Source organism: Mustela erminea, chromosome 15, assembly GCF_009829155.1.
Source record: "Mustela erminea isolate mMusErm1 chromosome 15, mMusErm1.Pri, whole genome shotgun sequence".
NCBI classification, from domain to species: domain Eukaryota; kingdom Metazoa; phylum Chordata; class Mammalia; order Carnivora; family Mustelidae; genus Mustela; species Mustela erminea.
In genome coordinates this window covers 55916998-55939163 of record NC_045628.1, presented here as the reverse complement: position 1 = coordinate 55939163, position 22166 = coordinate 55916998, and the positions used below count along the sequence as shown (strand labels likewise).

The following is a 22166-nucleotide window of genomic DNA, read 5'->3' as shown; positions in this document are numbered from 1 at the left end:
TTTTCATATATATGGGATTTTGTGGATCATCCTGCCTGCTTTCTCCAATCCTATCCCTGGATGATAAATGCAGAACCGATTAATTAGAGCCCGCTATAAATTTAGTTGTCAGACTTTGCCTGAATGCTTACACTGCTTAGTAATATTTAAAATCTGTCTCACTTCCTGCCTGCCACTTTTGGTTAATTGACAGCTTTTCAATGCTCCTCAAACACTCTCACTTTGCTGAAAACAGGGAGTCCCTCTTTGACTCCCCCTCACCTAAGTGGACTTCTGTTGTGGCCCATTGTTACGAAGGTAGAGGAAGGACGGTCAAGTATCTTTCAGACCAAGAAGATGGAGACAGAAAAAGAAACAAGCTACTCCATAGCATTTATAGAGCTTTATTCAGGTTAACTTACAGCAAGGATCAGGTGGACAACAATCCAAGTGTTATACAGCTATCTTCCTCAAAGTCTGGACCTTAATCCACAGATTTTATAGACTGAGGGAGAGGTCGGAGGTCAGTGTGGTGAGGTCAAAGGTAGATGTCTAAAGTGGGACCATCTGTGCACCAGAGGGAAGATGAGAGCAAACCTTCCTTTAGGTCAGGGCATACATTAATCTCCAAGGGGCCTAGAATGCATAGCCCCAAGGGAGGTCATTTGGTGGACATGAACAAGATGGAAGGCCAAAGATGGAGTTAGTATTGTCAACACTCCCATACCCATGTGTCCAAAAATGGTGAAGAGGCGCAAAGAGGAGGGAGGCAAGTTGGGGCTACCTCAGAACGGGCAGTTGGCAAGCTTTTGTTTTGTTTTGTTTTTTTACTTTTTTTAAACTTTTCAGTTGGAAAGCTTTAAAGACAGAAGCTGGGAAGGTGAAGTGTATCAGACCAGGATGGCCTATTTGCTGGAACAAGGCCAGATAGAGATGCAAGAGCCAAAAAAGTAAGATTGCAATGGAAGCCAAGGAGGCATCTTGCAGAAATCCTGCTAGACACCCTAGAGTAGCTCCATAGGGCTTTAATATAACCAACTCCAGGTGCTAAAGTCCTTACAGATGTAAGTGGAACCCTCGACAGGCTGGAGTTCCAGCTCTTGAGAACCAACTCAGTGTTGTTCCTCAGTAGGTTATTCCCCTCCCCCCACAAGCCTGACTGTGAGCCTTGGAACCAGCTCTTGCCAACAGGAAGGCTAAGGGATCCCTAAGCATTTCCGAGATGCCCTGGTATAAATCAGGTCACTTCCAGACTTCTCTCCCTGCTGGTTTGGGATTCACTTTTCACATATCTACAGTTATCACTCATCCATCTGCTTTACAGTTTTCAAAATGTTGACGATGTTTGTCCTCACGGATGTGTGCCTCTTTTACATTTATTTATTTTTAAACTTTTTTGTTTGGTTTTTTAGCTATCCTTTTCAAGGGGCTTAGGAAAGAAATTGAAGTAAATGTGTGTTCCGCTCATCATTTTAAAATAGAAATTAATACAGAAGTATTTTCAAAGGAGAGCAGCATGGTAAAAACATTATTTTGAGAAGCTAAGATCATCTTTAAAGTGCAGGAAAAACCAGAGGGTTAGAAATGTAAGTCATGGAGTCAGGAGAGCACAGGAGACTCCAAGAGGGAGAAAAATCAAAGGTCTAAAATATGATTGTGGCAAAGAGAATGAAAAGAAAGAGCCAAACCTTTAAAAAAGGGAAAGGAAGGAATTTGTTGACCAACTGATAAAAGGGAAGAAAGAAGAATCCGTGCATTGTTGAGCTTGGGACAGAATGACTGAGAGACCTCTACGAATTTAGGAGAAGTAATGAAGAGGTTTGGGGGGACAACTGATGGGTTCTATTTTTGTGACAGTGAGGGTTGAGAATGAGGGAAATGGGTGCTATTTTCTTACAGCAGCCAAAATAGAACAGAAATTCTGCCAAAACTCATCAAACCTTTTTATTAATTGATAGGGTAATAACTTCTAAAATATAGAATCTATATTCAAGAACTTCTAAGTTAATATGGGAAATGGACGGACTCAGAGATTCAGGTGATAATGTCTTCTCTTCCTCCATATGAAGGTCATAATTTTTCAGGACATGGGTTTTTATTCTTGGGAGAAGACAAAACAGAGTTTTGTTACAGTTTAAGTTTGGGGTACTACAATGAAATCAGAGGACTGAGAAAAATCCTACAGCTTCTCATCCTACTGTGTAGTCAGTCTGCCATTTTAGTCAAGAGACCGTAACGGTCTTTTTAAAGAAATCTGATTAGCCCAAAAGGCAAAGCCTAAATATACAGACAACAGAGGCTCCCTGTGCCAGTCAGGGATCTCCATAGAAACAGAATCAATAGGATATATGTATATTTATATTAAGAGATTTATTTTAAGGAATTGGCTCATGCAATTGTAGGGGGCCAGGAAATGCTAAATCCATGGGACAGTCCAGTAGGCTGGCCACTCAGGCAAGAGTTGATGTCATGATCTTGATTCTAAAATCTGTAGGACAAGCCAGTAGGTTGGAAACTAAGGCAGGATTTCTTTGTTATAGTCTGGAGGCAGAATTTTTTTTCTCTGGGAAGCTTTTTGCTCTTTAGGCCTCTTAACCTATTGGATAAGGTCCACCCACATTATTCAGGATAATGTCCTGTAAAGTCAGCTGATGGTAGATGATAATCGCATCTATGAAATGACTTCACAGCAATATCTAGAGTAGTATTTGACCAAACAACTGGGCCAAGCTAAGCCTAGCCAAGGTGACACATAAAATTTAGCCCTTGCACTCCCCAGTGAAACTGCTCAACCGTATTGACTGAATACCACCCAGGTTGGGTGGGAGATTACTTAAGAAAAATAGTAATAAAATAAAAATAAAAAGATTGTCTAAACACTCTATGCTAAAGAAAGAACAGTTAATCAAGAATCAGTAGACATCTGAGCAAAGTCCTTTAGAGGAAACAAAAACAGTTTAGGGAGAAGGAAACAACAAAATAACTATAATTAAGATTCTCGGGGAGATAAAAGACAGTAATGTGACCATGTAACAAGAAAAACTATTGGGAGGGAGAAAGGTTTCAGAGGACAAAAAGGAGCTCCTTGAAATTATCAAAATTATAACATAAATTGAAAGCTCAGTAAGAAGGTTACGAGATAAAGTTGAAGCAATCTCTAAGAAAGTAAAACTAAATGGCAAGAGATGGAAAATTGACAAAGGGGAAAAAGAGGTCATTTTAGGAGGATCAAGTCTAAATAAGATTTCCAGAAGGAAAACAGAAAATGGAGGAGGGGAAGTTACCAAAGAAATAATTCAAAAACATTTCTGAGCATTAAAGGTTATGAGTTTTCAGATTGAAAACCTTTACCAAGTTCCCAGCCCAGCAGATGAATATCCATACCAAGTAATTTCATCATGAAATTTAAGGAATCAAAGATAAGACAGTAAAACCTTGGGTGAGTGGGATGGATAGATTTATATACAAATGATCAAGAATCAGACTGACTTCAGGCTTCTCAATGGCATCAGCTGAGGGCAATGAAATGATGCCTTCAAAACTGTGAGGACACATGATATTTTTTACCCAGAATTCTATTTCCAACCAAAGCTAGCAAATGTAATGGTAGAAAATGAAGTTTTTGTAAATAAAAGTTTTCTAACGCTCACTTTCTAACCACTTTTTCTCAGCAAGTTGTAAAGGATCTGCTTCTCCAGGAAAAGGAGTAAACAAAGAAGAGGAGAAGAGATTTGGGAATCTGGGACTCTAACTAAAGAGATAGGCAGGGACACCTGGGTGGCTCAGTCAGTTAAGCATCTGCCTTCCGCTCAGGTCATGATCCCAGGGTTCTGGGATCGAGTCCCGAGTGGGGCTCCCTCCTCAGCGGGAAGCCTGCTTCTCCCTCTGCCTGCCATTCCCCCTGCTCATGTGAGCTCTCTCTGACAAATAAGTAAAATCTTTAAAAAAGAGAGAGAAAGAGACAGGCGAAGAGAATACTTGGCAGGATGAAGGGAGATCCCAGGACACATCGGGGATGGAGAGAGCAGTCAGTCCAAATGAAATAAGATCAGAGGATCCTGAGACAAGTTGTCTCCAAGAGTATGAAATCAATTATCACACCTAGCGTATTTGGATGTATTAAGAGAGTTACACCTCTTGGGGACTGTTTGGGGGCACAAAACTAAACAATTAAAAATAAATATATATATATATATTTTTTAAGATTTTATTTATTTATTTGACAGAGAGAGTAGACAGATAGGCAGGCAGAGAGAGAGAGAGGGAAGCAGGCTCCCTGCTGAGCAGAGATCCCGATGCGGGACTCGATCCCAAGATCCTGAGATCATGACCTGAGCCGAAGGCAGCGGCTCAACCCACTGAGCCACCCAGGCGCCCAAAAATAAATATATTATATCCAGGAAAAGCAAAAGGTCATTGAAGACAGGAAAAGTAATAATATTAGTTAGTACCACTTGGTTTGATTATAAATAGTATTTACCTAGTGAAAACAAGATAAATCTGCGGCTTAATGAAATCACATGTTCGCATGGAGGATGTATGTGTGTGATGCAGGCAGGGAAGTGGAGGAAGTCAGCTAAATCCTTACCTTGCATAATACAAATAGGTAATAATTGATACTAAAAACAATCAAGAAAAAGTAGATACTTCAGTTGCAGTCCAGTAATGTTATTTAAAGATTAAGAGGTGAACTTGGTTTTTTTGAAAATTTTATTTTCTTTCTTTCTTTCTTTCTTTTTTTTTTAATGTTTATTTGACAGAGCAATAATACAAGCTGGGGGAGCTACAGAGGGAGAGGGAGATGCAGACTCCCCACTGAGCAGGGAGCCCCAGATGGGGCTTGATCCCAGGACTCAGAGATCATGGCCTGACCGAAAGGCAGCCACTTAACAGACTGGGCCACCTAGATGCCCCAGAGGTGAATTTAAAAAGAGAAAGAATTAGAATTAAAATTGTCTCTGGGAGGAAAAAAAAAAATAATGCTGGGGACAAGGAGAGAAGATAGTTGTTTTTCATAATAAGTTTTGCTGAATTGTTTGATCCTTCTGGCATACATAATTTTGACATTTTTTTAGACTCCCGAACCTGTCGGATAAAACCCAAACTCTTGGCAGTCCAAGAGCTCACCTTAGGGAGTTAGAGTGACCTGGATTCTAAAACCAGCTTGGCCACGTCCCAGCTGTGTAACCTTGGGCACATTATCTAAGTTCTCCAAACTCTGTGGAAGGGGATAATAGTTCTCATGGTAACGGTGCAAAGCGACTGATCCACAGCCCTCATTGTGAAGAATGAAGAAAAGAACCCATGTCAAGTCTCAGCATTATGACTGATGCACCCCACCCCTCAACCAGTATTGTATAAACTCTCACTAATGTTTTTTGCCTTGATCAGGCTGACATTCAAGGCTCTCCGTTATCTCTCCCATCTGCTTTTCCGACCTCCCGTCATATTCCTCTTCTAGACAAACTGGAAGCTTGGGCCAGGCCATCTCGTCCTTCCTGAAAGGAGCAGCGTTCTTGCCTGCCTCCCTGCAACTGTTTGTTTTCCTTGTCACCGACCTATTTTGGTTGAGATAACAATGGAAATGCAATGTGTTACACCCTGTAAATAACTAGACAATATTTGCATTCATAGGATCGAAATCCAAGATGTAAATATTTCCTCTAGGGGCTAAAAGCCGAAAGGAGGAGTTCCATTTTTGCTCAAGATGTGTTAATCTTGTCATCACTCGAGGTTGCCATGGTTCCTGTTTGGCACTTCCAGGCCTTAAGCTTATGCCACTATATCTGAACAAGTGGAAAGAACCGCATTTGATTGAGCCAGGGAGACCGGCAGGGTATCTTGTGAGATAAGTCACAAGTTGCAAGTGGAAAAACAAGCCAGAATTTTTGTGTCTCACTTACACACAGATTCTTGCTGTTCCTGACACTGAGTATTTCAAGCTTCGTTTTTTTCCTGGGGAACAGGAACAATGTGTTTTGTAAACCAGGAGATACTCTTTTCTCTTTCATGTGGCACAGTTTAAGTGGGGAAAACCCAGGAGCCATGTGCTTGTTGTTTTTTAGAATAAAGTCTTCGATTTTGTAAGTAATTTGTTAGAGGCAGTGATTTCATTAGAGAGACTTCATTAGGATATAAAGATAAACATGTTCTAGCCTAAAAAATAAGGGTTAAACCAGAGAAAATTCAGCTAATTAACTTGGACAATTAATACTCTCTGTCGACTCTACAATTATTTTTGAATTCACAGTCATAGTTAGAAGGGTTCCTTGGACAGAAATCAATGTTGTGTTTTTATGAGACTCACTAACATATCTCTGGTGACATCCGTGCCCTATGGTACTTTCTTGGTTCTTATCTAGCCTTTTAGAGACTTTTGGTCTCTGGTGTTTATGGGAAGTAAATAGTAATATGGGAATAATGTTAATGGCTCTTGCTTCCCTAAAATGCTCACAAGATTTCAAAACTTTATAAATCATCTTATAAGATTTCTTCTGCAGATTTAAAGAGGAGGGATAATATCATCTTTCTTCTAACCATCATTCTAAGGTGAGATCAGATAGACCCTCCAGAATCTTATACAAGTTTAACAGCATTTTGTCATTTATTATCCTTCCCATGGATGTTTTGTTGACATTTGCCGACACTTTATGAATGTCCCTAAGGCATATGGTACTAAATCAGTTGCTATAAGGTGTACATCTGTGTAGACTAGGAATATTCTGTTTCCTCACAGGATAAATAATTCACAAAGGGCTGTTTCATGTAAGCTGTATCTGCTTTTTAGGTATAAATAGTAAAGGAAGAGATGAGAGCATTTTAATGTAAAACAGAACAGTAAAAACCCTCAGGTTGAGTTTTGAAATCCCCAATTCCCTTGGCTTTAAAATAAGATAAAGTAGAAGATATTTAGTAGAGCGAAGGACTTCTAAACTTTCACTTTAGTTTCAATTTCAACTTCAGGACATTTCAGGAACAATTAGAACACAGGGCAATCTCTGTTTTGGATAATTTCTTCTAAACTGTGTATTAGCCCATGATTGCCCTTTACTTCTAATTACTTTCTTGCTTATTAATATCTTTGTCAATTTAAACTAAGTCCTGGATAGCAGACAAGGATATATTGCCAACGAGAAATTGCCAGTCATAGGTTGTGACTGTTCTTAAGGTCAAATCCAGGGGTGCCTGGGTGGCTCAGTCAGTTGAACATTTGACTCTTGACTTTGGCTCAGGTCATGATCTCAGGGGTTATGGGATCAAGCCCTGTGTCGAACTCACGCTCAGTGAGGGGTCTCTTTGTCCCTCTCCCTCTGTTCCTCCCCCTCCCGCTGTTCCTCCCCCTCCCCGCTCTCTCTCTTTCTCTTTCTCTGTGTCTCTAAAATAAATAATTTTTTAAAAAGGTCAAATCCTAAATAGGACCCATAAACCAAATTTCCAGGACCCTCAGTATGCACTGCCAACCAACAACCAACATGAAAGTAACACTGAATATCAGCCTCTGTGGTTGGAAAATTTCATCTGATAATGGCATCTTCCTTGGGTTCAGTACTACAGTGACTTCAAATACAATGGTTGCCAACTCTTCAATTAACAGATTGATGAATCTACTGAGAAATTGGGCGGTTCTCAAGTGGTAATCCCACTAATGGATATCATGCTTGATAAATTAATTCTGAGGCTTAACTTCTGTACAGAATTAGAAAATCAAAGAAAAAACAAAAATAGACAATGGCACAAGAAACAAATTTCCAAGAAATGGCGTGTAGCATCTCAGATAGAGGAGAACAAGAAGACATAGATCTTTTTAGAGACATGGCCCACGATGGGAGATGACTACCTCCTTAGCCTCCCTCAAGTGGCTGAGTGGTGTGGAATGCTGCCTTGTACATGCACGTGACATGAGTGCAAATCTTTTTGTTCAGGATGATTTTATTGCTGGTCTATGCAGGACTCACTCAATTACATGTGATGACCCTGTACATCTATAATGATGTTTAATTTGAGTTTTCCAGAACAACAGCTAATGAATGTCCAACAGAGCCTCACATCCCTTCCCACCAAGTGGTGCCCAGGGAACCCCACCCCTGATGGCACTTGGTAACTGATCATTAGGTTTAATATTTCCCTGATTTCTTTCTTTTTCTTATTCTACTTTTATCTTCTCTCTTTCAACTACTGGTAATACGCAGATTGGGGTCAAACACTTCATAAATTATTTCTGGTTTAATAGTCCTCGTTTTCAAATGTATTTTTCAAACTTTAATTAAACCTAGTCTCCCTGAGGGCCTATGGGGAAGCAGTGTTTTTTCTGCTTTCCAGAAGGGGACAATGGAACAGGAATAATGACTACAGGCAGTAGAAGTGGAAAGGGACAATAAAAAGGAGACTCTCCTGACCTATTCTGAATCTAGAAGCTTTTCTGCCTGTCTTCAGATCTCAGTTCACACCATGAAGCATTTTGGGGGAAATCTGTTTCCTTGAGGAGGTTGAGAGGCATTATATTCTACATTAATAACATGAGAAAAATTCTCATTAGTTTCTTATAGGTGCAGCATCATATATAAAGTAAAATACAAAATATGAGAACACTGTCAAGTTTCATCTTATTTGCCGAGATAAAAATTATTTTTATTATTTATTAAAGTAAAAAAATGATTATTTTATAAAATATTTTATTTATTTGTCGGAGAGAAAGAAAGCATGCAAGCAGAAGGAGCGGCAGGCAGAGGGAGAAGCGGACTCCCAGCTGAGCAGAAGGCAGACACTTAACCAACTGAGCCACCCAGGCATCCCCAAAATGATTATTTTTCTATTTCTAAGAAAATTTTATTCATAATTAAATGAAAAATAAGTATAATTTGGCCTACCTGCCTTCAAATCATATAGTTTGATAATCTTATATGATTATAATTTATTAAGACAATAAATTATAATTTATTAAGGCAATAAATTATAATTATATAAGATTATAGAAGAATATATAAGATTATATAAGAAATATAACCACTTTGTCTTTAAAATCCACACCTAAGTGGACATAAAGCAGTTAAACAGCACAACCTCTATGAGGCAGCCACTGGTTAGTTGTAGCTGTATTTACTGAGGCCAAAGAGTACCTTTGCAAGTGGTTTACCAAAATAATAATAATAATAATAATAATAATAAACACAGGGAACATATTTTCGGGGATAATGCAATATCCTTGAGAAGGCAACTATCCTTTCTTCCACAAAGAAAGAAAAAGAAAATTTTATTTTTAAAGGTAGATAGCATAGGCCTGTTTTTAAAGAGAAGGCGAAAGAGTTCCCCTTCCTTGAGGTATAATTCTGCGCAAATCTTAACAGATTATAGGAACAGAAGCAACAAGGTACAGACATGAGACTGATGAATATCCTTTCATATAAAACCTGTATTTTTTAATTGAAGTAATAACTTACAGTATTATATTAATTTCAAATGTACAATGTAATGATTTAACAATTCTATACATTGCCCAGTGCTCATCACAATAAATGTACGCTTAATCCCCTTGCTCTGTTCACCTACCTCCCCTTTGGCAACCACCGGTTGGTCATAAAATCTGTACTTTTAATAACTGCAGGCGAGGAAATTAAATGAACGAGAATGTTCTATAGGCATCACATTGGAACAAAAATGCTTCAGCCTTGCCCAGTTTGGAGTGGACAGAGGAGCAGGAGTGACAGAGTTGAGGGGCAGAAGAAGCATAGGACATGGACAAGATGAGGTGAGAAACAGCCTCCTCCGTCAATAGGGCCCTGGCCCAGTTCATTACAGTGGACTTCTCACTATCTTTCCCGCACACCAGATGATCAATCCTGGCTAACTGCAGTGATTCCATTCACCTTGCCAATAACTGGCTTAGGAAAGGGGCTTGTGACCCAATAAGAAAACATCTGCTGAAAATGACAGAGCGGGTGAATGGAAAGAACTTCAGAATTTGATGACATTGTTGAATTATTGATAAACTCATCTTGACTCTTTCCCTACTTTGGACTTCCATTCATGTGAAATAATGTTTCTTTATGTTTAAGCCGGTTTATTTATTAATTTATTGAAAATCTGATTGGCTTTATTAATTGGCTCAGGAAATCGGGCAGCACTCCATCAAGTAGAGGGAAGCTCCCAAGCCAGTTAAATCAGGGTTTTCTGTTATTTATTAACCAAGAATTCTCTAATTGAAATAATTAATGAAATATATTGGGTATTTCACCAAAACTCTTGCAGGGTATATTTTTATTATGGTTTCCTTAATGTATATTTATACTTAAGTTAGTCGAGCCTTGTTCATTCTATAATTTGGGTTCTCTTCTCAACTCATAGCTCTTTCTCAAGCCCTAGCTCAAGAATTCCTTTATATGTTGTTTAGTTGAGAGGCATCTGAATTAACCTACCCTAAATAACTTTGCAACCAAGATACTGGTGTTCATAATGGAAGGATAAGCAAGCAGCATCACTACAGAATAATGCATAAAACATCTATGCACATGTCACATATGATTCCCTCTAGGTTATGTAAAAAATGAGCTAATAAAGATGTCATCAACTAGTCAATTTGACATTCCTAATAATGTGCCCAGAAAATGAACAGAATATATAAAGAACTTCTTTATTCCTCTTGCTCTTCTGCCAACTGATGACTATCTTATTAATGACTATATACTCTCCATTCTGTGCTGGCAATTGGGAGCTAAACATTCACCATGGATATTAATATTCATGTTGCTGGAATTAGGAACAATGGGTATTAAAGAATAATCCAGTTATTTCAAGGATCTTGATCTTGATCTTCAGCCACTATTGCTGAAGCTGAAAAATACAGGTCTTTCAGAAAGAATATCCTTGGGTTAAAATTTGACTTTTTAGAGGAGCATGGCAAGAACAGCACTACAATGAATGCGGTCTATGGCAAATTCGAATAGTAAAGTGAAATGCGGGTGGCCTCTCACCTAGGGTTTCTTACATCCTCTGGGGCCCTTTGTATGTCTTGGGAGAGCTCTGTCTTTTTGTCAGGACTCTTTTGTCCTTAGTGTGACCTTAATAATAACATATAGGTAACAAAGGGAGAAATATAGTAGGGGAGATTTTAATTCTTGGACCCAGCATTTTTAGGAATACATTCTTTTCTTCTACATTTGTAGTCTTTCTGTAGTGCTTAGTACCCCTAAGTGTACCTCATCGCACATCTGAGCTATTACAATACCTTGACCTCTGTTACTTCCCACTTGAAATAAATCTCATGCTCCTGTCAAGTTGCCTTTCATGTCCACAGTTCTTATTTATTACCCTCATGACAGCTAGAATTATTCCTTGAAAATATTTGCATAGCATACTGTGTTTCCTCCTCTTACTCTCAACTCTTCCATATCCTTATATCTTGATGTGCTTCTTGTAAGTAGCATGCAATTGAATTCTGTTTTCTTACCCAGTTTGACAATTTTTGTATTTTAATTAGAACATTTACTTTACTTACATTTAATATAATTATTGATATGTTTTGGTTTATATCTACCATCATAATGTTTGCTTTCTATTTGTTTCTCCTGCTCTATGTTCTCTTTTCTCTCATTTCCTGTCATCTTTTGGGTTGATTTTATTATCGTCAATATTCCAATTTCCTCCCTCTATTAATTATATGTTCTTTTATTATTCTTTTGCTGCAGAGATAGTATTAACTTGCCAAAGTCTAATACACTATTAGTTGATATTTTACCCTTTTACCAGAAATGTAAGAGCTGTAGAATCTTGAATCTCTATTTGCTCTCTCCTTACTTATAGGGTATTTTTGTATTTTAATTTCATATTTATTGAAAAGTCCACAATAAATTATTGTTATTTTATAGTCAGTATTTATTTATGCTTACTCACATATTTATTCTTCTCATTCCTCTTCATTCTGTCTTGCATTTCTGGGCTTCTATCTGTGATCATTTTCTTTCTGCCTAAAAAAATATCCTTTGTATTTTCTTTACTGTGAATCTGTTAATATGAATTTTATTGATATTTGCTTGTCTGGATATTTATTTCAGTTTCATTTTTGAAGGATATTTTCATTGGATGTATAATCCTAGGTTGACAGTTATTTTCTTTCAGCATTTTAGATTAATTATCCATTTTCTTCTGGCTTCCATAAGTCTATGAAGAAGTTAGCTATCAGTTTGTTGTTGCTTTGAAATTTGTTGCTCCTTTTTTCCCAGATGATTTTAAGATTTTTTTCTCCTTGTCTTTGGCTTTACTATGATGAATTTAGGAATGGAATTCTTTTATTTATCCTGCCTGGGTTCATAGAGATCCTTGAATATGGGGCTTAATGTCTTTCATAAATTTTGAAAAATTCTTAGCCATTATCTCTTCAAATATGGCTTCTGCCCCATTCTCTTTCTTGCTTTCCTGTAGGGGCTCCAATTGTATGTATTTTGGACCTTCTCACTGCAAGCTCTATGTCTCTTATCCTCTGTTCTGTATTTTCCACATGTTTCTCTTTCTACATTCTGCATATCTTCTTCTGCTCCATCTTCCAGTTCACTAAATCTCCTTTTAGCTTTGTCTAATCTGTTATTAATCTTTTCCATTGAATTCTTAATTTTAGTTAGTTATTGCTTTTTCAGATATAAATTTGGGGGCTCATTTTTAGGTTTTTGGTTCTCTTCTAAAATCTTGGTCTTTTTATTATTCTGACATAGTAAATACAGTTATTTTTAGGTCTGTGCTGGATGGAGCCTCAGAGTGTTTATTTCTATTTTCTCTTGTTTTCTAGGATTCCCTCATGTCTCCCTTTGTGTATTTGGCTATTTTGGGTGTAGTATATTTTTACAGAAATTTGTTTCTATAGGCATCAAGGGGCTCTAGCAATCCAATCTCATGACTACGCTGATTTGAAGCAGGTATTCAGTCCCTGTGGAAGTCAGTTGACTCCTAGATCACCCTTACTTCTATAATATAGCCTACCGAACTATCCACCTAAAGCCTACCGAACTATCCACCTAAAAGCCTAAATTGTTTACTAGGTTTATTCCCCACCCTTTTGTGATTTAAATTTTTTTGCCTTGTTTTTACAAGCCTGTCAAAAACACTCATTTCTCAATTTCTCAGCCACTTCTTCCAGAATTGGTAAAGGCTATATAAGAAAATTGGTAAAGGCTCTATAAGAAAAGTTCCGTAACTGCCAAGCTTATGTCTGTGATTTGTTTTCTCCTGGACCTTGGCCCTGTAATTCTTAATTAACTTGTTGGTTCTCTAATGCCATCAAGGTTGTTTTTTTTTCCCCAAAAACATTTTGTCCAAGGTTTTGTTTTTATTATTGTTCTCAGTGGAGTCTTTGTTCAAATTACCTAGTCTACCAGGCCAGAAGTGAAAAATCTGATCCTTTAAAAACATAAGTCAAATGATGACACTGAAACTTTCCATAAATAAAATAAAAGTCCAGGGACGCCTGGTTGGCTCAGTTGGTTAAGCAGCTGCCTTCGGCTCAGGTCATGATCCTAGCGTCCTGGGATCGAGTCCCACATCGGGCTCCTTGCTCCGCAGGGAGCCTACTTCTCCCTCTGACTCTGCTTTCCACTCTGTCTGCCTGTGCTCGCTCTCACTCTCTCTCTCTCACAAATAAATAAATAAAATCTTAATAAATAAATAAATAAATAAATAATAAAAATAAAATAAAAGTCCAGTGAATTTACAGTGGTCCAGAAAGTCCTATGCCATCTGGATCCAGGCTACCTCTCCATGTTTATTGCCTCCAACTCTCAAATAACTCTCCAAAAATCTAATGATCAACTCAATGTACATTTCTAAAGTAGAAAGGCCATGTGATATGTCTGTTTTATAATCCCCATAGCATGTAGCATATTATCCAAGCAATATATCAGTTATGATTAAATTTGAATATATGCAAAAAATAAAGCCCCAAATAGTGGCTTGAACTAGACAGTTTATTTTCCGCTTCCATGGAAGAAGTCTGGAGATAGGCAGTGCAAAGGTATTATGAAGGCAGCAAGTATCAGGAACCCAGGCTTTTTTTAATCTTGTTGCATTACTCCACAAGGTTTCCATTCCCAAGGTTCATCTATGGCCTAAGATGGTGCTAAAGTTCCTGATAGTAGCTGCAAAAAGGAAGAGGGAAGTAAAAGAGTACCCCTCCATTTTAGCAGACTTTTCAGAAGACATAATATCTCTGCTTTCTTCTGATCATCTAGTCAGTCATGTGGCTTTACCTACCTACAAGGGCAACTCAGAAATCTAGACTTTTAGCTGTAAAGCAGTGGGCTAAGCTAAAAATTTGAGATACTCTTAGAAATGAAGGGGAAATAAGATACTGGTATGCAATTAGCAACCTCTGCTACAAACATTAAGCACATTTTCCCCTAAAGTTTCTTCAATTGTCTCTTTTTCTTGATCTTGATCACCTCAACTACTGCTCAGATACTAATTCATTCAATGCTTACATCATTAAAATACACGATTTCAATCTTCCAAAGATTTTCCCTGCAAAATCCTACAACTGAAACTTCTCCACCAAGTAAAACAACTTATCTTTTTCTTATGCAAACCTAGAAATACTATTTCTTTAATAAAATCATTTTTTGGCAAAATGAGAGATGGGAAAATTTCCCCTGAACACCCACAGTTGTCAATCATATATTTTCAGTGAGTTTACTCCAGTCTACTGAATGTGAATGGTTCTCTTCATTATTTCATATCTGTGGTTAATTTATGTGGTGTGAGTGTCACTGTCTTAGTCCACGTGGTCTCTATAACAAAATAACAGACTTGGTGGCTTATAAACAACAAAGTTATAGCTAGTTTGGAGGCTAGGAAGGCCAAGATCCAGATACAGAAGATTCAGTGTCTGATGAGGATCTGTTTTCTGCTTCATAGATGGCCATCTCTTTGCTATGTCCTTCTGTAGGAGAAAGGGCAACAGATATCTCTGGGGGCTCTTTTATAAGGGCACTAATCTCATTCATGAAGGGTACACCTTCATGACCTAATCACCTCCTAAATGTCCCACCTCCAAATACCATCCAAATACCACTGGGGATTAGGTTTCAATATATAAATTTGGTAAGGACACAAACATTGAGTCTATAGCAGCCATTGTCTGTGAACCTCTAATGTGTTTCTTGGTACCAATACTTTCTATATTGGATTTTGCTTAATGTGCTTCCTTACCACTAGAAAGTAACCTCCAAATGGTAGAAAGCATGTCTATTTTTCTCCTGTGCCTAGCATCTAGCATGGTGTGTGGGGCAGAGTAGGTGTTCATTACATATTTCTTGGAAGAAGGCGAAATTTAACCATTACCACACACCTATCATCTGCCAGGTAGTACAATAAGTATTTTGTAAATATAATTTTATGGATTCTTCAGAATAGCCAAATGTGGTAGGAATTATATCTCCTTTCACAAATGAGGTAAATGAAGCTTGAAGAAGATAAATAATTAAACTAAGTTATAAAGCCAGAAAGAGGTGGATCTGAGGTCTGACCTATAACGTTTGTCTCCTTTGTAAAGTCTCATTTTACCCTGGCATGTTTCTGTCAGCCAAGTGGGCTGTTCCCTGGCTTCCTCTGATAACAGGTTGGCTGATTTCATGATAAGATGAAAACAGTAAATAGTAGATTATTATCCTTTTAGTGACAAATTCCTGAAAGTCTCCTTGCTTTAACTAAAGGAATTCAGTTATAACAATTAGATTATAGGCATAATGGTAGGCAGTTGGGGGAATTGCTGGCTTAATAAGGATAGATTCAGGAACATGTCTTCAAAAATCAAACAATGTGGATATTTCCCTATCCCGCTAACACCAATCGCCCACAAGGATCCATTGTTTAGGTGATATGATTTTGATATTAGGAGCTCTAGGAAAAGCAGAAACAATGACAAAAATTTCAGCCACAGTATCAGATAAACTTTAAAGGGTAAGGAAAAGGCAAGAAAGGCAGAAAAGATGGAGGAAAAAAGAAGAGAGGGAAGCATACACAAAAGAGCAGAAAACATACAAAACAGTGAAGTGGAGAGGGGAAAAGAATGGCATCCATTTGTTTTGTTGTTGTTTTGGGTTTACTTCCTTTAGCTGCTCAGCTTTCAGTCCTCATTCTTTCAGTGATAGCATCCCCATTTACCTATTGGTAATTCCATCCTCACTTTTGGATACCATCTGGTGGGACTGTTGTTCTTTTGGAGACCCGGCCTTCCCCCAGGCCCTGAGTGAGGAAGAGTTGAACCTGGCTAAACCAGTTAAATGCTCTCTTCCTGGAATCAAAATCCTTTGTTTTAGATGCAGCTGTTGATAAGTTCATGCTGTGGAGACTCCTGAGCTGTTTGGGTCTATCCTTTCCACCACTGGGTCTTCAGCTCCTCTTCTCAATTCTCCGAGCTTTCCCAATTTACCCAATAAATTCCTTTCTTGCTTAAGTTTACCAGAGGCAGCTACTGATGTTTGCAATCAAAGAGGACGAGCTGATACAGTCAAGGAAGAAGGGAGGTGGAAATAAATGCTGAAATTAAGATCTGGGATGAGATCCATTGAGAATCTATTTTCAGTTCCCCAAACACTAGGTACTGGGTACAAACCTAGTTCAAATCTGAAACAAAGTATAAATTAGTGTTCCATCATCTTAGATCTCTAGGAGCAAATATACTCACTCTCTAAAGTAGCAGAGGGTTTCCAAAAAGTGAGAGTAATATTCTTTTCCAAGGATTGCCTATCGAAGGATTGACATTTCAATCTGGGTTACTGAAAAAGGATGTGTTTCCTGAAAGACAGAGATTTACCTTAGTTTTTACTTTACAAGATCTTTGTGTCTTTGATAATTTCCCATCTTTGGCATGATTAAAGGATTTTTCCATTCAAATCAACCTCCTTCAACTTGGCTAGTCCCTCCTCCCTCCCCTCTGACTTGCCCCATGGGATTCTTTCTTTTCACTGCCAGGGATTAAATTCTCTGTGAAAGCCTTGAAGGCAATAGACATCTGTACTGGAAAGGAGATACAAATCTGTCCAAAAAGAGAGAAGCACTCCCAAAGCTTAAGTGAGAAAATAATTGAACTCTTTATTCATACTGGAAAAAAGTCTGGTTTCAAACTGAGTTTCTTATTGACTTTTTTTGTCATAAAAGGATCATCGTTTGGGTTGAATAAGAAACGGTTATTGTTCTATTTTTACCAAAGATGCTAAGTTTGCATGTTTTAAACATCAAACAAACATCTCCATAGAGAATGGCTTGCTGCCAATTTCTGGTGAGCAGGCCAGACTTTCAGAGAGGCCCACTTACACCATTTCTGTGTTGGTGGGTAAGCAATTCAAGATAGAAGGCTGAATTAGAGTTCAGTCCTAATCCTAGGGATGATGGTTTTATTAGGTCTTAGCCTGATGGTCAGAACACAGTCCCACATCGCTTTAGTAGCTCAGATCCATTGCTCTCTCCTCAGGCCACGCACGTGACAGGCATGGTGTTGTTAGCCATGTGCAAAGAGCAGATGCTATGAGTATAGATGAGAAAGACCCAGAGTATATAGTGTAGACCTTAACTATCAGTACTAATCTCTCCACCTTATAAGTATCTTACATTAATATTATATTCTGGCAACTGTTGTGTGGAGTCCTGTGTTGTACCAAACAAAACGGTGTTTAGACGTGATAAAGGGGATCATGTAAAAATGATATATTATCAGAACTCTATCATCTCAATATTAGGCGTTGTTCAGTCAATTTATCTAACAACTCCTGGGAAGCCTGAGGCGGAGAATGAAGAAATATGGTCCATAGAGGAGAACTGAGCTCTGGATATTAACTCTTAGAAAATAAACCCCTGAAAATGTCTTCTCTGTATGTTTATTTGCCATGGGAAATGGTGTATTTTTTTTTTTTTTTTGCTCTGTGTGAAAATTCAGCTTGGGGAAGGAAAAAATCACATAGGTTATTATGTCGGGTCTCCCAAATGGCTATAGGACTGACCCCTTCAGTAAAACACCTCAGGGTTCTTTGCTTTTCTTATAATTGCTCGGGCTTCAGTTCTATTGAAAAGTGACTGGAAAAGCCCTTCTATGAAATGACTCTTTAATATTTGATAAATGAGGCAGTCTTGTGGGCCTAGATCGTTGCAGCTGTCATGCTTCTCCGCTGAGACTGTGTATGCTCACATGGGATGGTCATTAAGCAAACCTTTTAAGATGACAGGACTTCAGTTCTTCTGTCTCATTTCCCAGAAAGAAGAATAATGGAATGAAGTCTGGAGAGTTAAAAGGGAAAGAAAAGGATGGGCACCCTTCCCCCACCACAGCTTGCTAACCTAGAAAGGCAACATAATTTGTGGTAAAGAGCTGCATTCTAAGTGGCAAAGTAAATAGGAGGTATTTATTTCTGCATCTTCATGACAGTTTAATGAGATAGGAGGAGAATATTATTATTAGGCCCTTTCTGATTTGAGAAAATGGAGACAAAGGGATGCTGGAAAATATATTAAATATTACACTATTAATCTGAATTAAAAGACCAGAACTTGCTCAAATATCTTAGTTCAGGGAAATGAACCTCCTGCTGGAGAATGAATTGGACAATATAGATACTAGATACTCACTTTTGTCTGGATCCAGACGTTATTTCCATTCTAGTCCAAGTGAGGTTTGCTTTTAACCACAGACTAAGAGAGCTCTGGTCTCTCCCCAGAGAAATCAGACTGTCAGACCTCTCCCCTGGATTTCTCCTTCCTGCCACACACTCCCACACCCCATGCATACTACACATACCTACCAGCTGCCCACCAGAACCAGCTGCCTCAGGACAGGGCTGTCATGAGAAGTCTTCCTATGGATGGACAGCCCTTGGCAACAGTGTGGATCCTCGGCAAGAGCGTTCCTTTGGCTTTGGTTCTGGCTTTGGGCTCTGACCCAGGTCTGGCATACATATCGATTGTAGAAAACATGAAAAGTACACAGGATTTTAAAAAATTGCTTATAATCTCACCTCCTGGAGTGACTACTGTCCATGTATTGGTATAATTTAAAAATTTTAAAATTTAGATAAAATTTAAAAATTTTATCTAAATAAAACATAGCAGTGTTCATTTAGTTGGGGGTCACATTATATATTCCATTTAGAATCCTACTTTACTTTTTTATTTAACTGTGTATGTGAGCACTTCTCCATGTTATAAAAAACATTTTTTGTAATTACCACACACCATCTATGATATAAAAATTAAAGATTATAGAGATCAAGGAGAAACCACAACACTGAAGGAGGAAAAAGGAAACAACCTAAAAGATGAAGATGGAGGAATGATTGTTCTAATTAGCAATTTGCAGATCCTAAACATTATGGAGGAGGGTGTTCAAGGAAGAGATTAGGAACTGGTACATAAGGAATGAAGCTGCTTTGATAAATGTATAAAATAACGAAAAGATAGTTGTTAGTAAAGGTGTAATATATAATATTTAAATACCAAGAAAACAATTGCTATTGTGCAGCATTGAAATATATTGATAACATTAATTAATTAAAAATTTATTAAATAATAAAAGGGAAATGCCTGCATTTTAAATATTTTTTAAAAAATTATTTGTCAGAGAGAGCACAAACAGGCAGAGCACAGGCAGAGGCAGAGAGAGAAGCAGGCTCCCTGCTGAGCAAGGAGCCCGATGCAGGACTCAATTCCACAACCCTGGGATCATAACCCCATATGAAGGCAGCTGCTTAACCAACTGAGCCACCCAGATGTCCTGGAAACTCCTACATTTAAAAAAGAAGCCTAGAGGAAACATGCGAAAAGGAGCTCCTTAATTGTAAGAATAATATTCTTAATGTGGCATTGCAGGTTCTGACATTAGATTCCCTTTGTGAGCTTTAGTGAGAAGTTAGAAAAAGAGGTAGACAGGATGTTAAAGGCAGAACTGTCAGATTCCTCCCCACCCATGCCAAAGATTATTCTCAAGGACAAGAAAAAAATGTGGCAGTATTTGACCTCTAGCAAAGTAGTTTGTGTTCACTGGAGATTGTTCCTGATACCACCAGCCCCTCCCTCCTTTGTTTCTGAGCCATCTCCCTCTTCCCAGTTATAGCCCAGGGGTGGGAGAGAGCTGGGAGGACAGGGCCTTGGAGAAGATTATGGCTTATTGCAAAGATAATGGGCTGGGGCTCAGACAGAAGCTGCCTTCCAATCCAGGCATTGTTACTTCTAGCTGTGTCACCGGGGCAAGTGATTCAGACTGTCTGGGATTCCCTTTCCCCCTTTATACAGTGGAGATAATAAAATCTTACCTCTTATAGGATATTAAGTAAAAGTTGGTTGTTGTTCTTTATACTTTGTTTTTATTTGTCCATATATTTCAGTCCCTCCCACCCCCACTTTTTTTGACCATGGAGTTGTGGCTCATTTCAACAGTGATTCTGGTTTCTTGTTCATTTCATCTTTATCATTAATTACCTGAATTTGTGCTAGGATAAGCTAGAGAGTTTCCTTCATCTTAGTGCTTGTCATTTGATGTTTAATAAAGCTCATAGGTGGCACTAATAATATTCTTTAAACATTCATTAAACAAAAATTCCCTCAATAGATTTTTTTATTGAGCGCCCAATATGTGCTAAGCACTCTGCGAAATGATATGGCTAGAAATTAATAAATCCTAGCTAGATAAGAAAATCAAAGAGACGATGTCCAATATATTCAGAGAAAGGTGTAGACAACTACTTTTAAAATGTATAAAGCCGATAAAAATTGGATTCTCAGTATAATATAAACTAATGACAATATTAGTTTAATTTTAGGAAACTTTCTGATAGGGTAAGAATATGAATTTAGAAATTAGAAAGGTAAAATGGAGTGGTAATAATAAGGAGACTTAATTTCAGCCCATGCATTAGCTATACAATTTTGAGCAAGACATTTAATTTTTCTTGACTTTAGTTTCTTTATCTGTACAATGGAATTTGGGGTCACAAACTAAAATAAATCAAATATTCTCCTCAATAACTCATGAGTTCAAGAGGAATTCACAGTGGAAATTATAATTAGAATTGTAATTAGGAAGGTAATGGTAATTAGTATTAGTTAGAATGAAATACATGTATTTAAATGAATTTAAAATATAAGATTGAAAATAATTGAGTTACATGTGCATCTCAAAAAGCTAGGAAAAAACAAAGTTGGAAAAGAAAATAATGAAATTAACAATGAAAAGTAAGAAAATAAAAAAATAATAAAAATATAGATGATTAACAAAACCAAAACCTCATTTTTGGAAATAATCCAGACAAGGCAATTTGTGGAAATTGGCAATTTATGGCAATTGATGGGCTAAGCTCACTTATAAATTTAGGTGCAAAATTTCTAAATTAAGTACTAACAAATCATACTCAATACTGTATTACAAATACAGTATGATTAATGGTACAGACATTATGGAAAACATTTCTTAAAAAATTTAAAAATACGATTACTGTATGATTGAGTTGTCTCACTTCTAGGTATATGTCCAAAAGAATTCAAAGAAGATCTTATTAAAGAGACATTTGCACACCCATGTTCACTGTAGCACTATTCACAATAGTCAAGAGGAGGAATCAACTCCAATACCGATCAACAGATGAGTGAATAAAGAAAATGTAGAATAAACTGGTAAGGGAATATTATACAGCCTTAAAAAGAAAAAAAGGAGGGAAATCTTGTCACGCACACTACAACATTGATGAATCTTGAGGATGTTATGCTAAGCGAAATAAGCCAGTCACAAAAGAATACTGTATGATTCAACATATTTGAAATGTCTAAAGTAGTCAAAATCAAACAGAGAATAGAAAGGTGGTTGCCAAGAGCTGGGAAGAAGAGAATTAGGGTTTACTGGGTACAGAGTTTCAGTTTTGCAAGATGAACATGTTCTAAAGATCTGCTGCACAACAATGTGAATATGCTTAACACTACTGAACCATAAAATGAACCCTTAAATATGAACCCTTAAAAATGGCCAAGAAGGCAAATTTAATGTTATGTGTTTTTACCATCTCACTGGCATGAGATTATGTGATTATGGCATAGTGGATTAAGAAAAAAAGTGATTATGGCGCAGCAGATAACACTTAGACACTGGAGTGAAATGGCCTGGGTTCCAATCCTACTTCTACCACTTATCTAAGTAACTTTGGTAAATTACTCTTCTGTTCTTTAGTTTCTTT

At 37.6% G+C, this 22166-nt stretch overlaps 1 long non-coding RNA gene across 2 annotated transcripts in view; it reads right to left on the bottom strand.

The window, feature by feature from the left end:
- The window catches only part of LOC116574393, a 28953-nt gene that overhangs the window by 5601 nt on the left and 1186 nt on the right, over positions 1 to 22166 (bottom strand). The window contains exons 2-3 of one of the 2 annotated variants that reach the window (XR_004279261.1): positions 18746 to 18892; positions 16643 to 16752 (exon numbers count right to left, since the gene is read on the bottom strand). This is a non-coding gene — a long non-coding RNA (uncharacterized LOC116574393). The remainder of the gene's footprint in view (positions 1 to 16642; positions 16753 to 18745; positions 18893 to 22166) is intronic. The other variant, XR_004279260.1, reaches the window with a different exon arrangement.